Source organism: Conger conger, chromosome 3 (assembly GCF_963514075.1).
Source record: "Conger conger chromosome 3, fConCon1.1, whole genome shotgun sequence".
NCBI classification, from domain to species: domain Eukaryota; kingdom Metazoa; phylum Chordata; class Actinopteri; order Anguilliformes; family Congridae; genus Conger; species Conger conger.
The window spans coordinates 76,180,702-76,191,005 of NC_083762.1; positions in this window are offsets into that span (position 1 = coordinate 76,180,702).

The window sequence follows — 10,304 nt, forward strand, 5'->3', positions numbered from 1 at the left end:
GGGGGTTGTAGTCTTTATGGTGTAAGTGTAGGCTCAAAGACCCTGGATTTGTAGTTTTTACAGGATTTTTTTTTTGTTTTTGTGTGTGTGTTGGACCCTGTCCCTGATTCGTTCATTGTTAGTTCAGATTTTAGCAGGGCTGCAGATTTTGGAGGCCTGCATTGGGCCTCCTGTGCCTTTCAGTATTCTCTAAACACAATGTTGAGTTGCAGCGTGTTCAGTGTTCTCACTTTTCTGTTATTGTACTTGTTTGTTTTTTTTTTTTTTTTTTTTAATCTGAAATGAAGCACTGTTTTAGCAAACGCAAGCTGTCCAACCCGTGGCCACAGACGGTGCTTGCTTCCCGCTCCTGAACTGTGTGTTTGGTTTGGTTTGTTTCTGTCCTGTAACCTCTGCTCTTGTACGGGAAGCACTGTCCGTGACACTTGCCGATCTCGACTGATTTGTTGTAGTTGTTCACTTTAAAAACAAAACAAACCAAAAAAAAACTAGTTTTTATTTATCCCTCTCTTCCGAGCATTTTGTGTGAATGCAAATTTTGAGGTGTAAACTTTTTTTTATTTTTATACTGTAGGTGCCAAAGTCTTTACTACTGTGGACAGAAATTCCTTTTAATAAAGTTTTACAAGAACCTCAAAAAGGTCTTGAGTTTTATTGATTGCTTTTACTCTTGTAAAGGGTGTGAATGCTGTCTCTGACCTTGTAGCACAAGCACTTTTAATAATAGCGAAGGGTTTGGAGTAAAGCACAAATTACTGCTGCCTTACATGGGTGTTTGTGTCATGACCACAGGTCAAAGATCATGTTAAGAGCTGAAGTTGGAGCCAAAATGAAGGATGGCACAAAATGGAAAATGCAAAATTATGGGCTCATTATCACATTGAGTTATTAGTCATTATGTAATGCTCAGTTAATGCATTCGGCTAGGAGTTGCCGTTTTAGACTACACGTGAAAACCGATGGTTTAGCAGGGTTTTCAGACACAAAGCAAGAGGTTGGGACGGTTCTAGATCTTCGGGAACATTTGAGGCAAACCTTGGCACACCTTGCTACTAATCATGAAAGTCTCAGACGGTCCGGCTCGCATACCGGTCGATGCCATTGGCCATCTCTGCCCGCTTCACGCAGATCCTGGAGCCACCAGGGTCACGTTCAGCAAACCATTTATTTAAACTAAAACATCCTTTCAAACCGTGGGCGGACTGCCTGAGGTTGGTACGGTTTTAAAGTCTAGGCGGCACGTGAGTGTGTGAGTGAATGGTGTGTGTGCCCTGTGATGGACAGGCGACCTGTTCAGAGTGTATTCCTGCCTTTCGCCCAACGTATGCTGGGATAGGCTCCAGCTCCCCTGCTACCCTGTTCAGGATAAATGGGTTTGGAGAATGAATGAATGAGAGTATGAGTATGAGTATGAGTATGAGTATGAGTATGAGTATGAGTATGAGTATGAGTATGAGTATGAGTATGAGTATGAGTATGAGTATGAGTATGAGTATGAGTATGAGTATGAGTATGAGTATGAGTATGACACACTGTTGGGAGAAAACGTATTGTTAACCCAGAAACCGTAGGAAAAAACTTTTTCTGGTTGAATGTCTCCCAGTTATCCTCTTTGTCTCCAGCCAATCACGTGCCGCGGATTCCCAACTGCTATCCTGATCTCCAATGCCAATGAACTGGACACTCCGTTAACTAGTGGAAGTTTGGAAATTCCGTTGGTACACTTGTCAGTCAATTAGTTCAGCTGATCACAAATTGGCCAATGTATGAGGCTACATTGTGGGCTTTTCTGAGCATAATACATACTTCGTCTGTATTATGGCGCTGCCATGGTGATTCCTCCAGTGGTTCCTGAGGCCCACACTGGTCACCTCTAAATGGACTAAACGCATAGTATTCATTATTATGGACACTTGCTCTTTTATACTTTTATACCCTCATATGTTGACGCACATAACTGTTCTTAACATACTGTTTTAGTATTTCTATCTATTGTGTTCCCCCCATTTATTATCCTTACTCCTTTTATTTTACTAATCTCTGCTGCTGAAATATGAGACAAAAGGTTTCTTTCAACACCAAAAACAATGACCTCTGAGGTCTTTTTCAGAACATACAATTTTTTTTGTCTTTAGTTTCAAATATGGGTTCAAGTAATTTGGATTCACATACTTTTCTGTGCTCGATTGATCTTGCCTGGTGCAACAAAGCCAAGGCAGGTGGAATTTGCTCTTTCTGAGTATTTCATAGGTTCCTATGCACAAGCTCAGTAAAGTGTGGAAAAGCATTTGAATCCAAAATAATTTTGTATTTGACCCAGGTCTGTTCCTGTCATCCATAACGCCCCCAGGGCCCTATTCCCTCCTCCCTGGTCCAGTCAAACCCCCCTCTTTCCCTTTCCCATGTTACCTGGCCATCTTTGGCGTAGCACACAGAGTTGGACTGTGTGTACTTCAAGGCAAAGGTCCTCACAGTGAGGTCGTGCGCTGCATTCTGGGACAGCTAGAAAACAAGACGGGGTCAAAGGTCATCTGACGACACCGCGTAAGTGCGTTTTGAAGAATCAATCAACGACACAGCATGAGCCAAAACATGTCCGCCTGGAAAATAAAAAATAAAAGGAGTTGTTAACTTGCGCTCGATTAACCACTGGACTGTGGGGGACTTGGTTTGCATTTTAATCTGTTTGAGTTTGGAAGGCCGATTAACCGTCTTTGATGAACAAAGTGCAAGGTGAAAGTTCAATAAGAGCAGCCGTCTGGCAGTTGGAGTGTTTGCCGGTGCAGAAGTGATGAAGTGTCCTAATTGTACGAGCAGACCATTTACCATTCACCTCCACCCTTTAAACAAAATGCATGGCTAGTGATGGTAAATGGATGGTTGGAATTTATATAGCGCCTTTATCCAAAGCGTTGTAAAACTGATGCTTCTCATGCACCCATTCATACACACACTCACACACCACCGGCGATTGGCTGCCACGCAAGGCACCGACCAGCTCGTCAGGAGTATCTGGGGGTTAGACGTCTTCCTCAGGGACACTCTGACACAGAGCCCGGGCGGGGGATCGAATGTGATGTGATCTCATCTGATGTGATCATGTGTAGAGGGATGGAATCAGCCCCCCTAAGGCACAATTGATGAGCTTTTCCAGGATTTATGAGGAGCAGGTAAGTGTACTGAGTGGAAGCCACCTGCGCTCATGGGGCAGCTGTGCTAACCTGCTTTAAAAAAAAAAAAAAAAGATTTTTCCCTTTTTCTCCCAATTTGGAAGCCAATTGTACCCTCCTCTAATTCAATTCGAGTTAGTGTTGGATACACTGTCTAAGAGGAAGAGCAACACGCCTTCTTCAAGACGTCTCATTTCTCTAATTGTATCCGTGGTTCCAAGGTGCTTATTGTATGGCTAACCCTGCCAAGGCCCTCACTCTGGAGCAGCAAGCCAATTAATGCTGCTCCACGTGAGCCAGCCAAACTTGACTTTTGGCAGGACCGGGAATCAAACCCCGGTCCCTGGTGTACAACCGCAGCAAACTGCAACCGCAAGTCTGCAGCATCTTAGCCTGCTGCGCCACCGCGGCCCCTTTAGCCTGCTGTTAATAAGACCTGGAGAGGCTGAAACTGCTGCCGATTGGGAGCGTCATCTCTGTTTGCGGACGTCATCTCTATCTTCTTGTCCTCAACGCGTGAAATGTTAAAACAGCCGTGGCACTGTTCGCCTCTCCTGGAGGGCACAATAATTGTTAGCTGTTTTTTCTTTTTTTTTTTCAGGAAATACTTTTCTCGAGAGCGCTTCTTCTCAGGAAACGGGAGCGCTGATCCCATCGTAGACCTGGGAACGAACATCGGAGCGCTGATCCCATCATAGACCTGGGAATGAACATCTGAGCGCTGATCCCATCGAGACCTGGGAATGAACATCGGAGCGCTGATCCCATCGTAGACCTGGGAATGAACATCGGACCGCAGCAGCTGTGTCCTGGGCTTTAGTAACCACATATATTATCCTCAGCAGCAGCAAACAAAACAGTCATAATAACTGGTTCAAGATGTTTTCAAGATGTCAAACACAAAACAAGGGAACATAATACTCTTTTTCCTGTAAAAACGTTGCTCGAGTAAGAAGCAGTACCTATTAGAAACTCCAGAAGTACACCGACAGACCCCTTCAGTTCCCCTCAAGCTACTGTCCCATAAAGCAAAGTTCTGACTTCGCCAAAGCACGGTTTGCTTGCATCAGATTCCGTCATCGTAGGACTATTAAACTTATGACCCAGAACAGTAACTGACTGGAATAGTGCCTCGGCAAGGGCTCAAAAGTGCCGTCTAGCCTATTCGTCTAGATCTGAGGCCCTGTCCCGGGACGGAGAGCTGATGCTGTAGTGCCCAACCACCCTGCCCCCACTCAACTTCCCTCTCAGGAGATAATCATGGCCGGGAGGAACGTCGTAGATGTCAGACAGAGCGCTGAAGCGGCCGAATGAGGACGTCCTGTCAGCGCTTGGGAAGGAGGGAAGCTCGCCGAAATCCCAAAACTCACTGAGCGGCACCACCCAACGCCTGCCGCTACGATGAGGATCGCTTCAGCTGGCACGAGAGACGCAGACTCCTAGCAGAGACGAGACGGTCAAAGTATTTTTCCCTGCCGTGATTTCATCATTCAAAGTAATCACTCCGCAAAGCCCTTCAGAATTTTTTTATCCCAGTTCAAATCAGGGAGAGCAGTATGGAGGAGAAAAGTGGCAAAATGGGGGTAACCCAGGGTTGCTCAGTCCAGTTCCTGGAGATCCGTCATCCTGTAGGTTTTAATTACATTATTCATTTTTTGTTAGGGGGGCGGCACGGATGGTGCAGAAGGTAGCACTGCTGCCTCACAGCAAAGAGGTCCTGGGTTCGAATCCCGGTCGGCCGGGCCCTCTCTGTGTGGAGTTTGCATGTTCTCCCCGTGTTCGCGTGGGTTTCCTCCGGGTACTCCGGTTTCCTCCCACAGTCCACAGACATGCAGGTTATTCTGATTGGAGAGTCTAAATTGCCCGTGAGTATGAGTGTGTGAGTGAATGGTGTGTGTGCCCTGCGATGGACTGGCGACCTGTCCAGGGTGTATTCCTGCCTTTCACCAAATGTATGCTGGGATAGGCTCCCGCCCCCCTGTGTGAGCGGGTTAAGATAATGGATGGATGGATTTTTTGTCAGGGTTGGAGTGAAAACCTACAGGACGGTAGATCTCCAGGAACAAGGTTTGGCAGCCCTGGGTTACAAAAAAAAAAAAAAACTTCACCACACAGACTTTAGCCTCCTCCTCACACACAGAACAGCAACAGCGACACCTAGTGGACACATTTATACTTCACTGCTCTCACAAGGAAATTGTGCTGGAATGCTGTGGAGCGCAGGACCGAATTTTCCCAAGTGACTGTACGCCACCTTGTGTCCAAACCGGGATAATGTACTTCTTAGGGTAAAAAAAAACTAAACGCCAGGGAGGAGCGAGCGGAGCAATGCATTGGTGTCAGGGCTCCATTGGTGTTCCATTGTATTAAAATGTAATATTTTAACACTTCTGGACCAAAACAGTCATTTTTTTCATAAACTACTACGACACATAATTAAATCTATTGTTTAAAAACATTTACCGATTAGCCGTTATTTGGTTGTTAAATTAGCTTGGGTTTTTACATTGAAGTCCAATTAATGGGGGGGAAAAAAACTATTTTGCACTCAGCGGCCATACGGGTGCTTCACTACCTGGGCCGTCTCACCTCCCGCTGTTCTTCTATGAACCATACTAACAACGCCCCTCGCGAATGTGCAGAAAGGTTTGGTGCGAAATCCTCGGGTGATAGGGCGAGTTTACAACCAGCGTCGACGTCACAGTTCAGTATACCCTGTGGCGTGATACCCGTTACCTGCGATCGTCACGGTTCGGATTTGTTGACCCAGCTATCTTGGACCTCGGTTAACTGAGAGATACTTTGGTGATACAGTCCCCTTTCCCAGGCTTCCAGTTCAATAACCGACTAGTATTCAGACAGTATTCAAATGAAACGAAAGTGAAAGTGCATGGGGAACAGACTGCGGTGGAAAAGAACTTGCATAACTTTTAAAAGTTCATTTTAATCCTAAGAAAATACATCTTACTATTGGCGTTAATTGGAAGAGCTAAGTAATAGTCATGCAAAACGAGGAAGGATGCCGGCAATCCTCACGAGGTAAGTTATGATGGCACACAGGTTAATGACCTATAGGTATGTCGTGTAGTTTATGTTTACAGTTCATGTTTGTAGAAATTACAGCCTAATTTCCTTTTTGCAATGATTTTATTTCTGTTTTAGAACAGCCTAGTTCTTACTCAAGACATGTTACGATTTAATCCAACAACGTAGGCCTACATAATTCACTGGCAGAAGGGCAACTGTGCAGAAATTGTTGCACACTGTAAAAGTTGTAAAAGAAGTGCGTCGGCTACATATAACTCTACAATTATCTACAGTCGAAAAGTTAAATGTTCGTGTCACGTTCATCACAAAATGCGGAAAAAAACTGAAAAAATTCAAATTATGAAGGGTGAATTATTAATTTGGAGAATGGTTAATTGTCAGTAGTTGAAAGTATTTTGATGGGAACACGGTCTGCATATATTTCCTGACGCCTATTGCATCACACATTAATGGGACAAGGCCCTCGCTCTTCTGGCAGATAATTTCTCTGGATAGAGAAGAATAAGCGGTCGATATAGTATATTTCAAAAAGTTAACATGTTTACATGTTGTTATATACACTGTACCAAAATTAGTTATTTAACTTTAAACACTGCACTGTCCGTGGAAGCGCGTTCGCTAGTTTAGGCTATAGGCTATACAATATAGCCAACTACTAAAGTTGAACAAGCCTATTGGCAGTTATGCTGTGGTTACATTGGACATTCATATGCAAGTTATGTTTTTACTATTTCAAGTATTTATGTACTGCACAGACTGTTAACTGCTCCTCATGATTCAGATCGAACTTTTCGTATTAGGCCAAACCACATGCAGGATATTTCGCAACAGTCAAAACATGACTTGCATTGACAGACATGCCTGCAGTAAAATCCATGCCAGCTTAATCAGCTTGAGAATTGAGCTAGGCAAGCTGGTCATAAAGCTGGTCTAGCTGGCTATGAGCTGGTCAACCAGCTAGTGCTGGTGGTTTGTTGAAGCTGGGGTGACATGGCTCAGGCAGTAAGAGCAGTTGTCTAGCAGTGGGAGGGTTGCTGGTTCGATCCCCCGCCTGGGCTGTGTTGAAGTGTCCCTGAGCAAGACACCTAACCCCCAAATGCTCCTGACGAGCTGGTCAGTGCCTTGCATGGCAGCCAATCGCCGTTGGTGTGTGAGTGTGTGAGTGTGTGAGTGTGTGTATGAATGGGTGAATGAGAAGCATCAATTCTACATATAAATTCCAACCATTTACCATTTAAGCTGATCAACTAGCTACCAGCGGTTTCAAAACAGCTTGAGCTGGTCAAACTACGGCAAGCTGGGAACTGGTCTGTCAGCTACCAGCTGTTTCAAAATGTAGCTTGAGCTGTTTTTTGTTTTTTTCAGCAGGGATAGTTTTATGTCATGAAAAGGCTGGCACATATGATTCATGACTAGCGATTAACGTTACTTGCTGGTGACAATATATACTAGTGAATAAGCCAATGCTTCTACGGGCAATATTGTTGTGGAACTTTAATTAGTTCCCTTTCTCTGTATATTTAACAAAGATCACACTTAAAATTAATGCTGTTGGTCTCTATTGTATTTACGTATACGGAAGCAAACCACATCTGTAGAAAGATGATGGTAATACTCCCAGAAACGGAAGTCTCCCAGACAGATATGAGTAAAAAGGGGGAGGAGTCTACAAGGGAAGTGGTATTGTGATCCAGCGACACCTGTGGGACAGGAGGTACACAGCATGACATGAAAAGTTCTCCTACAGTATCAACTGTTAACGGTGTCAAACCGACATTATCTATTTTTAGCGTTACTGTAAAGCAGGGGTCTCCAATCTTATCCTAAAAGGGCCGGCGTGGGTGCAGGTTTTTGTTTTAACCCAGCAGTAACACACCTGATTATACTAATGAACTAATCGTGGTCTTTAATCAAGACCTAGATGAGTAGAATCAGCTGTCTTAGTCCTGTGCTAAAACAACAACCTGCACACACACCGGCCCTTTCTGGATAAGATTGGAGACCCCTGCTGTAAAGCATTGTCAGTTCCGAGGCCGACCGTGAACGTTTTTTGCTCTCTTTTGCAGCGAGTCGCCACAGTCAACTGGATTCGCCAACACCTGATCAGGAAGAAAAACAGGGGCAGAGTGAGAAGTTGGAAAGAGCGAGTCACCCTAAAGCACTGGCGGACAAAGTACGGAGATTATCAGACGATTTACAGAAGAAGGCACATGAGAGGCCCGGAGAAGAGATGACGGATGTGAAGTGGTACATGAAGCCGGGATTGGCAGTTCTAGGGGCAGCGTTTGGGGCCACTGTAGGCACTTTGCTGGGTCCCGCTGGGGTGGTTGGGGGAGTCTTTCTGGGGGCTGCATTGGGAACCAAACTGGGAGCTCAAATTGGAGGAGCGGAGAGACCCAAGGAGGACATCGGAAGAAAGAGAAGAGACAGTATCGATGAGCCAGGTATACATTTTTAATTAGACTCATGTCTAGGAATTACTTGCCTACCACTGTCAGGACAGCAGAATCCCTCCCCCTCCCCCTCCTGGTTCTCAATCAACTTTCTAAAGCTCAACAGTGAAAAAACAGAGGTTCTCCACCAAATCCATTTTGGCTAAATCTGACAGTTTCTCCCTCACCATTGACAACTCCACAGTCTCCCCTTCCCCTCATGTTAAGAGTCTGGGTGTCATCCTTGACGGCACATTATCCTTTGAAAAACACATCAATAATGTTACTCGGTCTGCATACTTCCACTTACGCAATATTAATCGTCTTCGCCCATCACTTACACCTACCAGCACTGCCATTCTTGTCCATGCCCTGGTTACATCCCGTATTGATTATTGCAACTCCATCCTCTTTGGTCTTTCACGCAAGTGTCTCCATAAAGTTCAACTGGTCAACTGCCCGTATCATCACCAGAACTCATTCCATTGATCACATCACTCCAGTTCTCCAGCAACTTCATTGGCTCCCAGTTAAATCCCGTATTGATTTTAAGATCTTGCTGCTCACATTCAAAGCCCTTCATAACATGGCACCTTCATATCTCTCTGAACTCCTCCATAGCCACATTCCCTCACGTACTCTCAGATCCTCCTCTGCCTCCTTACTTGCCACACCATCTGCCCCCCGCCTGACCACCATGGGATCTAGAGCCTTTAGTCGTTCTGCCCCCCGCCTCTGGAACTCTCTGCCACAAGACATTTGCAACATTGACACTCTCCTCACTTTTAAATCTAGACTCGACACACCTTTTCACACTGGCATATTTAACCTGACCCTGATTGATGAGTCTTATGTTTTATGTTGATAATTTAATATGTCTTGTTGTATATAACATGTTGGTGCTATTGATTGATTAGTTTTTATATGATGTTTTTACTGTGTCTTGTAAGGTGTCCTGAGTGCTCTGTGCTCTGAAAGACGCCCACAAATTAAATCTATTATTATTATTATTATTATTATTATTATTATTATTTCATCGCAGACTCAAAACACACCTTTTCAAACTCTACCTTAGTCCTCCCTCCTGACCCCCCCCCCCCCACTTTCTGATCCCCTTATCCTTGTCTAACACCCCCCCCCCCCCCCAAAAAAAAAAAAAAAAATTGCACTTATGACTATATGTTTAGAACAGCATTCCATGTGTATTTCCATGTTTATATATGCTTTGCTTTGACTTGTGGTAGAACCTATGCACTTGTAAGTTGCTTTGGATTAGAAACATCTGCCAAATGACAAAAATGTTAATGTAAATGTACATGAGATTTAATTATATTGAAAATTAAGTTTTATTAATTTAGAGCTTGTCTGTTTTTTCAAATGTTTGTGGCGTTGGTGGATCACTTAGACCGAACATCATTATGGGACAAAAAAAAAAGATAAATAATTGAAGAGTTCGCCAAAACATGTACGATTCATGGAGCTGTGAGATCCAGAATATATAATATATAACAACGATATATCTCACATACATGAATACAGTCTTGCTATAAACCGCGATAAACGGTTTATTTCTTTCGGTTTACTTCTGCTTTATTGCTTCGAGTAAATAATGAACAATTCCGACAACATCGAATCCCCCAATACGGTAGTTCAG